General features: G+C 33.8%; 1 long non-coding RNA gene across 1 annotated transcript; it reads right to left on the reverse strand.

Annotated features, from left to right (window-relative positions):
* Nucleotides 1-522: 522 nt before the first annotated feature.
* On the reverse strand, nucleotides 523-2,126 carry LOC107807986 (uncharacterized). Its single transcript, XR_012695958.1, has 3 exons — nucleotides 1,776-2,126; nucleotides 722-812; nucleotides 523-618 (listed from the first exon to the last, which is right to left on the reverse strand). It is a non-coding gene; the product is annotated as an uncharacterized LOC107807986 (long non-coding RNA).
* Nucleotides 2,127-8,222: the final 6,096 nt, after the last annotated feature.

An 8,222-nucleotide genomic window follows, 5' to 3' on the forward strand; every position in this document is an offset into this window, starting at 1 on the left:
AATTCACTCATGAACGTTGGGCTTCTTTTTTTAGGGTGTGATTTTGGGAATAATTTCTTGGTCGAAATTAAATACCATCCGCCATTAAATATATACCATTTATAGTAACTTCTACAGTCACATTACATCTTTTTATGAAATGCTGCAATAGTGTTCTGGTAATCACGTGAATGTCCAAATCCAAATGTCCATTCTTAAGAGATACTTGGATGCGATTCAAACTCCAAAAAAGAAAAGGTGAAAGATACAAAAGAATACAATTAGGAAAATAAGTTTCCAACTATATCACATGAAATCTTCTTGACATACTCAGGTCAAATTAATATAAAAAGAGTAAGGGTTCTTTCTTTCATAATGCCCTAAAAACTTGCTAAAAAACAGAAGCTTCTTACATTCTAAGCAGAGATTACGTGTAGAAACTGGTTCTTGGCTAAATTTCTTGTTAAACTTCTCTTAAACACATTCATTAAGGAGAGAAAATACAAACAAGACTTAACTTGAAGCATGACTTACTATTGCAACATGAGTATTTGTATGAACTTCCTTCCCTTTCTTTGTACGAGTTGTAATAAACATTTCAGACTTTGATAATTCCTCGTTGTTCTCTTTGGTTGCACCCTACAAATTACACCAAAGAAGATATAAAAAAATATATCATTGTGTTCCGACAAAGTACAAAAAGAAATGAAAGTCAGATTACAAAGTGTCGACTAAATATTACCAATGACACACGCACTCTTGCAAAATTAATAGGTCCCATTCGATGCCTCCACTTTTTTTTTCCTGTTTTCAGAATTTAATTGGCACATAGCCTAACAATAAAAGAAGCATATTAATTAATAAATCAAAAAGAAAAAAACATATACTGCAACAATAGGTAGAAAATGTAGAAATGCACGGTTTAATCTTACTTGGACATCTTCGTCATCTCAATACTCAATTAATTGACAGAATTGAACTTCAGGTATCTCATTGGGACGATATACACTTTTTTCCTTAAGTCTCATTCTATTAAGTATTAGGATTCTACTTTGACATTGAAATTAGAATTTTGAAATACTTCTATTATCATTGCTTCCTCCCAGATAGGTTGGGTACAAATGTAGCAAATCTTTTACTTTCCCAAACACATTTACTTATTTTAAGTAAAGACTAAAGAATGAAAGGATATATAACTGGAAGAACAAAGTAAAAGAAAAGCAAAAGCCATTAGAGATGGACTTTATATATATATATATATATATATATATGTGTGTGTGTGTGTGTGTGTGTAGGTATTGTGATTAAAATGTTTTATTAAGTATAGGACCCAATCTTCTAATTGCAAGTATGAAACTTCATAAGTTTTATAGATAATTTAGTTTGTAGTAAGTAACCCAAAAGAAGTTCCATTATAACAAAGTTGTGCGACAAAGTAAGGTTCAATATTAGAAGAATTAACACTTAATAAACACTCACAGTTGTTCCAGTTTATTAGATACTTCAACAGACTTGAAACGAAAAGGAAGAGTAGAGGACCTCAGTTTTAACTTCTCATGTTTAATTCAAATTAGCCAAACAAAGCTATATGGAGTTTTTATCCATATTAAACTTCCTGAAACATAGTCAGTTAGATGAAGTTATCTACTTATAGGTTATTTTAGTTTCTACTAACTGAACAGCGATGCTCCTCCGTTTGTATTATATAAAAGTTACACAAACTCTAGACAATATAACCTAAGTTTGGAAAAATTCAAGTTTGGATCCTATATAAGATAGGGCAAAGAAAGATGTACCTCAGCAGGATCAATAATAGTATTGTATTTCTTTATAAAAGGCGAACGTGATTCTACATTGAACTGAAAAATAGGCAGCCAATATCATAAAAAGTTAAAAGAACTACAGGAAGAAATAGGAAAAGCTTGCATCTATGTACAAAGGAAAAAACCTGAAATATATTTTCCCCCAATATAAATTGAGAAAAAAATTTAAAGGTAAATATTGATCTTGAATAGCCAATTTCCCGTCTTATCTAAGCTTAAACTCATAAGGTTTTTGCACAAGCACACTCTTTAAGTTTAAGAGTCATATATGCCTTCAATATACAGAATCTCATCAATTAGTTTGCACAAAGATATTCTCAAACCATGTATAAAAATATAAATAAAACTCATGTATTATTGGACACAACAGGGAAAAGATATGTATTAAAAGGGGAAAAAATCATAATATACAGAACTTTAAGGAGTAACACAATAGCATGAGTTACATTGTGATGCTCCAACTCAACCCCCTCCGCCCAATTTCCACACAGTCAAAAGAATCATCAGTTAAAAGTTCTAATCAAACTTAAATTTGTTTGTAATAGAAAACTCTTCGAATTATGATTAACCACAGTGATAATACATTCAGTTGTCACTAATTTAATGTCGTGAAGCATCTCTTATAAAGTAATACATCTTCTATTGAGAAACAACAATGAGCACTTATCTAACACCATATTTCTCTAAACTTTTGTTAACAAAAAAAACTCTCAAATTGCATGAAACGGAATGCACACAGTCAGTCCTTTAAATCCCAGTTGGGAGGTTTAGGTAGCATTTTATTTCAACATTCTAAAAACTTAAAAAAGTTTCAGAAGAGTAAAGAAGTTAAGAAACAAAAATATTCAAACACCAAACAAAGGCTAATTGCTGAAGTGCAACCCCTGAGGGGCCATCACAATCAACCCAGAAAAGAGTATCGCTAATACTTCCCTTGATTCGAACGACTTTTGGTCAAGCAACAAAGTCCACAACCAGTCGCAGTTTCTTCCGGACAAACGCAGAGAATTAAAGACCAAGAATGGCCGATTGGAACTTTGACTGCAGTGCCTATTCATCATCTAGTTAGTCTTTTTTCCCTAAATTCATTGTTCCTGAATTTTATACCAAGGCTGAAATATGGTTATACTGTTTTTTCAATACAGGATAGATCTCTTGACTTTCATGCATTATGTGCGCTATATATGTTGTAATTGGTAATCCCTTTCATCTTGCATTTAGCTTCCACACCCCATTTGTACCCAACCCCCATACTACTTAGTTGCACTATTATGCTAAACTATCGCCAGTCCAAACGGATTTGAAATCCTAGCAGATGAGGAGGGTGTTGATATGAACTCATCAACTCTAAGTGATCCTAAACTATTGCAACAAATAATTCCAGCTACTACCAGTGACATCAACAAGCAAGGCAGTATGTTTTCTTCTAAGGAATTGAGTGTTCGACATAATGCTTCAGAGAACAATTTAGTTGGAATTTCAAGCCTAAACTAAAACCCCACAAATAATTAATAGAAAAATACAAATGAAGCAGACAAAATAAAGGTCTAAAAGAGTTCTTAAATGTCTACAAATCTAAAGAAAAAAATATGCCATCAATAAAAAGTCTATCTTAAAGAACCCACAAACAGTTAATCACAAGAAAACCAACGAAATACACTTACCCAGAACCCAAATTAGTCTATTTAACCCCAAAAAATAACACAATGTAGGCAGACAATTAAAGGTCCAAAACAGTACATATCAATAAATCTACAGTTACCCAGAAGCCAAATTAGTGTAAACGAAAACCCCAATTAACGAAGCATATCCAAAAATTAAACAAAACAAAGTTATTATTTTTAGCCCAAGAATCTAAAATTATAAAAAGTTCAATACTTTGAGTATAAAACAAATATTGTACCGAGATACCCAGATATTGTATATAATAAAAGATTATTTTTCATCTCCATTAGTAAGAAACTAGAAAAATTGAATCTTAAAGTATAAGAACAAAACCAAAAATTAAAAAAAAAAAAGAAAGGTTTTGAGCAAAGAAATATTTACCAATAGAGAAAAGGATGGAGACTTGAAATATATGGGTTAGCGTAATCTGACGACACATGTAGCAGAGAATTGAAAGGAATGAATTAGGTTAAAGAGGCAATTAAGGTGAAGCTGCAGTTGTTGATACCCAATTTTTTTCTATATATATTTCGTATGAAAAATACTTTCATAATAGCATATGTATGCATATATAAGTATGTCCAAGTGTTTTATTATTTTTTTAATTTTTAAAAGATTTTTAAATCAATTTATCGCCTTATTTTATAAATAAAAACAAATAATTATTTCCCAAATTATCGTTTTTTGGTAACTCCTTTATTGTATTCTTATACTTATACCAAAATATAGCTAATATAATTTTTGCACATTTTTTACAAATTTATTGAGTATTGTAAAATTAAATTGCATATAATTGCAATTTTAGCCTATTTTAAGATTTAATTGCGTTTATAATTACAAAATTGATCCCAGTATTTTTAGTTTAATATTTGTGTATTATTAATTAATTTAGTACTTTCAATTTATTTTCAGAAATCATTTTGCTATTTTTTATGAAAATAAAGAAGGAAAAAGTGGATATTTAATACTAGCCCTACCTATTTAAATTTTAGCCCAAATCGACCCCCCAATTAACCCCAATTTCAATTTTTCAATTTTAGATGGACCGACCCAATTCCTAAACTACCCTCCCCTGATCCAATTAAGGTCAACCCGCCCGGCCCCCCATTAAATCAAGGTCGTTGATCAAAATGATCAATGGCCATAATCTCTCCTTTTCTTTTTTAATCCACCAACACCCTTTAACCCTAAATCATTTCACCTAACCAGCCGCCTCTGAAACCTCCCTTCTCTCAAAACACTCTCGATCCTTCTCTAACCCTAGCCGCCTCCCATCACTTCTACCTTGAAACCCACCGGGATCCATGGCTTCTCAGGTTGTGGAAGTCTTATACCCACCTCCTCTTGCTCCTACACGCCTGATACCTAAAGATTCGAGGCCTAACCATGAAGGTTTGCACCCAGACCTCTTCCGATTCAAGATTCTAGAGTCATCGTCGGCCTTGCTCCAGCGTACCACGATGTTTTGAGCCTGGTTCTGACCTCTCCGACTCAGATCGGTGACCTTTTCAAAGCCTTTCTAATTTCTAGGGTTCTTCTGAAACCCTAACCCCTCGAGGTTTTCTCCGATCTCTTTAGATCCGTTGTGTATCTGTGCTCTCTTTGAGTTTTCAAATGATCTCCCTAACTTTTCTTTCGAAAATTACTTTTTAAAGTCTTTCTTTTACGATTTAGGGTTTTCTGAAAATGTTTAAGTGTTTCTCTAACTTTCTTTCCCTTTTCTTTTGTGTATTTGCCTCTACTGTGCTCCTATGTTTTTATCTACTCCGTTCTTGTATGTTTTTTTAATTGTTTTTTATATACTCCATGCTTGTATGTTCTTCTCCATGTTTTCCGTACTGTGTTCTCATATGCTTTTCTATTATGTTCTTGTATTTTTCTTCTACTATGTTCCAACATGTTTCTCCTACTGTACTTTCCTGCTAAGTTCTTAAGCTTCCTTACTTTCTTTCTACTAAGCCCTATTTAAGTTTCTTCTGAAAAACTTCTTAAGCATGTTCACTATTCCTATTAGTGTTTCTCCTCTATTTTTTCTTTAAGTGCTTCTACTATGTTCTACATGTTACCTTGATATCATGCTTTCTTATGAGTTTTGTTGTTGATAGAAGCATGTAAGAGGTTTCAGTTCTTCTCTGAAACCTCTGAGCCTGCTTCGACCACTTGTTTTCTCATCTCTGTACTTGATTCAAGGCGGAAACCTAAAATTTGGGGGTTCTGCCAGGTTTGATCATATATTTGATTGAACTAGGGTTTTATTTTAGAACCCCTAACTCTTCAAGTCTTTGAATCGAGTTTGGACTTCTTTGTTTTCATATAATTCTGACCTTTTTGCTAAACTCTTCTACACTGGATATTTTTCTACTGATTTACACGACAGTTTTCTTTCATGCTCATATGCTCCTTCTATATGATGAATTTTCCTCTAAATGGTTTTCAAATTTGCAATTAGTGCAAACTTCCTTCTAAATATGTCTTGATTGATTTCTTTCCATTGTTTGCGGATTCTCCCTGTTACTCGGCCTAAGTTAAAACCATTCTTCATCTTTTCTGACTTGGTTCATTCATACCAAATCTCAAACCTTGTAATTTACTGGCTGTTAATTGACTCCCTTACCTTATTTGCACAAACCGTGTACTGTCAAAACCCTGTCCTTAAATAACCTTTATGTATTTGCCATTAATTGCATGCTTTACACAAAATGTTTATTCAATTCCTTTCCTTAAATGGTTTTCACCCGTTTGAATCTGAATCCCTTAATTAAGAGAAGCCTTATGTAATTAATTGAAAATCAGTTCCTTAACTATTTTTCTTTCCTTTTTTCTACCTAATTTTTACACTATAAAAGGCACGACCCTCTTCACACACTACAACATCAGAATCCTTCTGAACCCACACTCTATCATAATAATATTCTCTTCTTGACTGCACTGTGGCCTGTTTTACAAGACTTACTGCTTTCCTTTACTTGTTTCCCTGAAAACTGGTATGTCCTGATTTAATTCTTAGCACCACAACAATGTGTAATTACTACTTTTGTATCCATGTTCATCTGCTATTTCTGTATATCTCAGCACTTAAATTAGCATGCTGATTTCCTTATGTGTGTTTTGTTATGAACCTTCATTCCTCTATCACCCCTATGTATTTTGAGTGGTGACTTAAGGCATGGCAATATAAGCTGTTGTCCATGAATTAAGTTTGAACCACTGGGGTCTTGACCTCTAAGCAAACAGGCCAGAGGGTGTGCCAGCATCTCCTATCTCTGGGTATGCCCTTTAGCCCGCTTTTCTGTTGCCTCCTGCAACTTCCCATTCCCCTATACCCTTATGTGTAATGATGTGAGCTGCTTCCCGTTTCCCTTTTCCCCTTTCAGAATCCTACATTTGCATTTGCATTCTCTCTTAGTCCCTAAGTTCTGCCCCCCTCTTGGGAGCCTTGCCTTGGGACCTCGAGCTCCCTCTGAACTTGGACACCTGAGTGTTGGCCCTTTCATACTACACAATGGCTTAATCCGTGATACATTTGGGTGTAAGCACTACCCGGAGTTCATATGAGACTCTTAGGGAACTCTGACACACCCCAAATAGGAGAAAGGCTTTGAAATATGATCTCTTGGAGTTGATTTACTTCATAAATCAGACAGGAAGTCTAAATCAGGATCTCCTTGGTTGTACTTTTTAATTTCTGATGTATTTTTCCTTTACTTTACCTTTTCTGGGTTGTAATAATTTTGTAATAAAACTCTTGGGGATGGTCAGTGAAAAGGGAGGGTAACTATGTATGCAAAAAGGGGTAGATAACCTGCCTATAGGAGTTTATGAATTTCTACATTCTCATATAGATACCATGTCTATAGGAATCTTGCATTCGAGTCTAGATTCCATGTCTATAAGAATTTTTGCATTTTCATGTATAGATACCATGTTTATAGGAATTCTGCATTCTCATATGGATACCATGTCTATAAGAATTTCTGCATTCTCATATAGATGCCATGTCTATAGGAATCTTGCATTCTCATGTAGGTACCATGCCTATAGTTTATTTCTAAACTTCTGCATTGCATATAGATATCCTGCCTATAGGAATTTCTAAATTTTTGCACATCATGTAGGTATCCTACCTATAGATTCTTTCTGAATCTTGCATATGCATTCCTCATCAAGCAAACATGTTCGTAGGTCTTAAATAATCAGCTGCAATTAGATATCATGTTCATAGGCTTTAAACGAAATTCAGCATCTAGATGTCATGCCTATAAGGTTTCTACATTTTTTACAACGTTTATAAGAGTTTCCAAAATCGACAACACATATAAAGCATGCCTATAGGAGCCTTAATCGAATCTGAATTATTTCACTCGCTTATAGGTCTAAAATCAGTAACAATGACGCTCTTTTGTTAAAATTTGCCTTTCTTTAATAACAGACGATTTTCTCAAATCAGTATGTATTCATATTTGTTTCATTGTTTTTGGAATCATTATATATCATGCCTATAGGGGTCTTCGTCTAACACTTAGGCAAGCCATAGGGCGAAAGTTTATAAACTGAATCCGATTTTATATGCTACAACGAGCAGGCAGACCTGACTCGGGCTTCTTATCTAAACTATATAATAAATCAGACTGCCTCGATCCTTTAAGTTTAATTAGACCCTAAACAGTATGTGCGAGTCATGCTACATTATGTGCTTTCTTTGGTTTAAAGGAGGTCTGTTTGAGCCCTTTTTATTTGTTTATATGCTTCCCCAAA

This window comes from Nicotiana tabacum, chromosome 10, assembly GCF_000715075.1.
Source record: "Nicotiana tabacum cultivar K326 chromosome 10, ASM71507v2, whole genome shotgun sequence".
Taxonomy (NCBI): Eukaryota; Viridiplantae; Streptophyta; class Magnoliopsida; order Solanales; family Solanaceae; genus Nicotiana; species Nicotiana tabacum.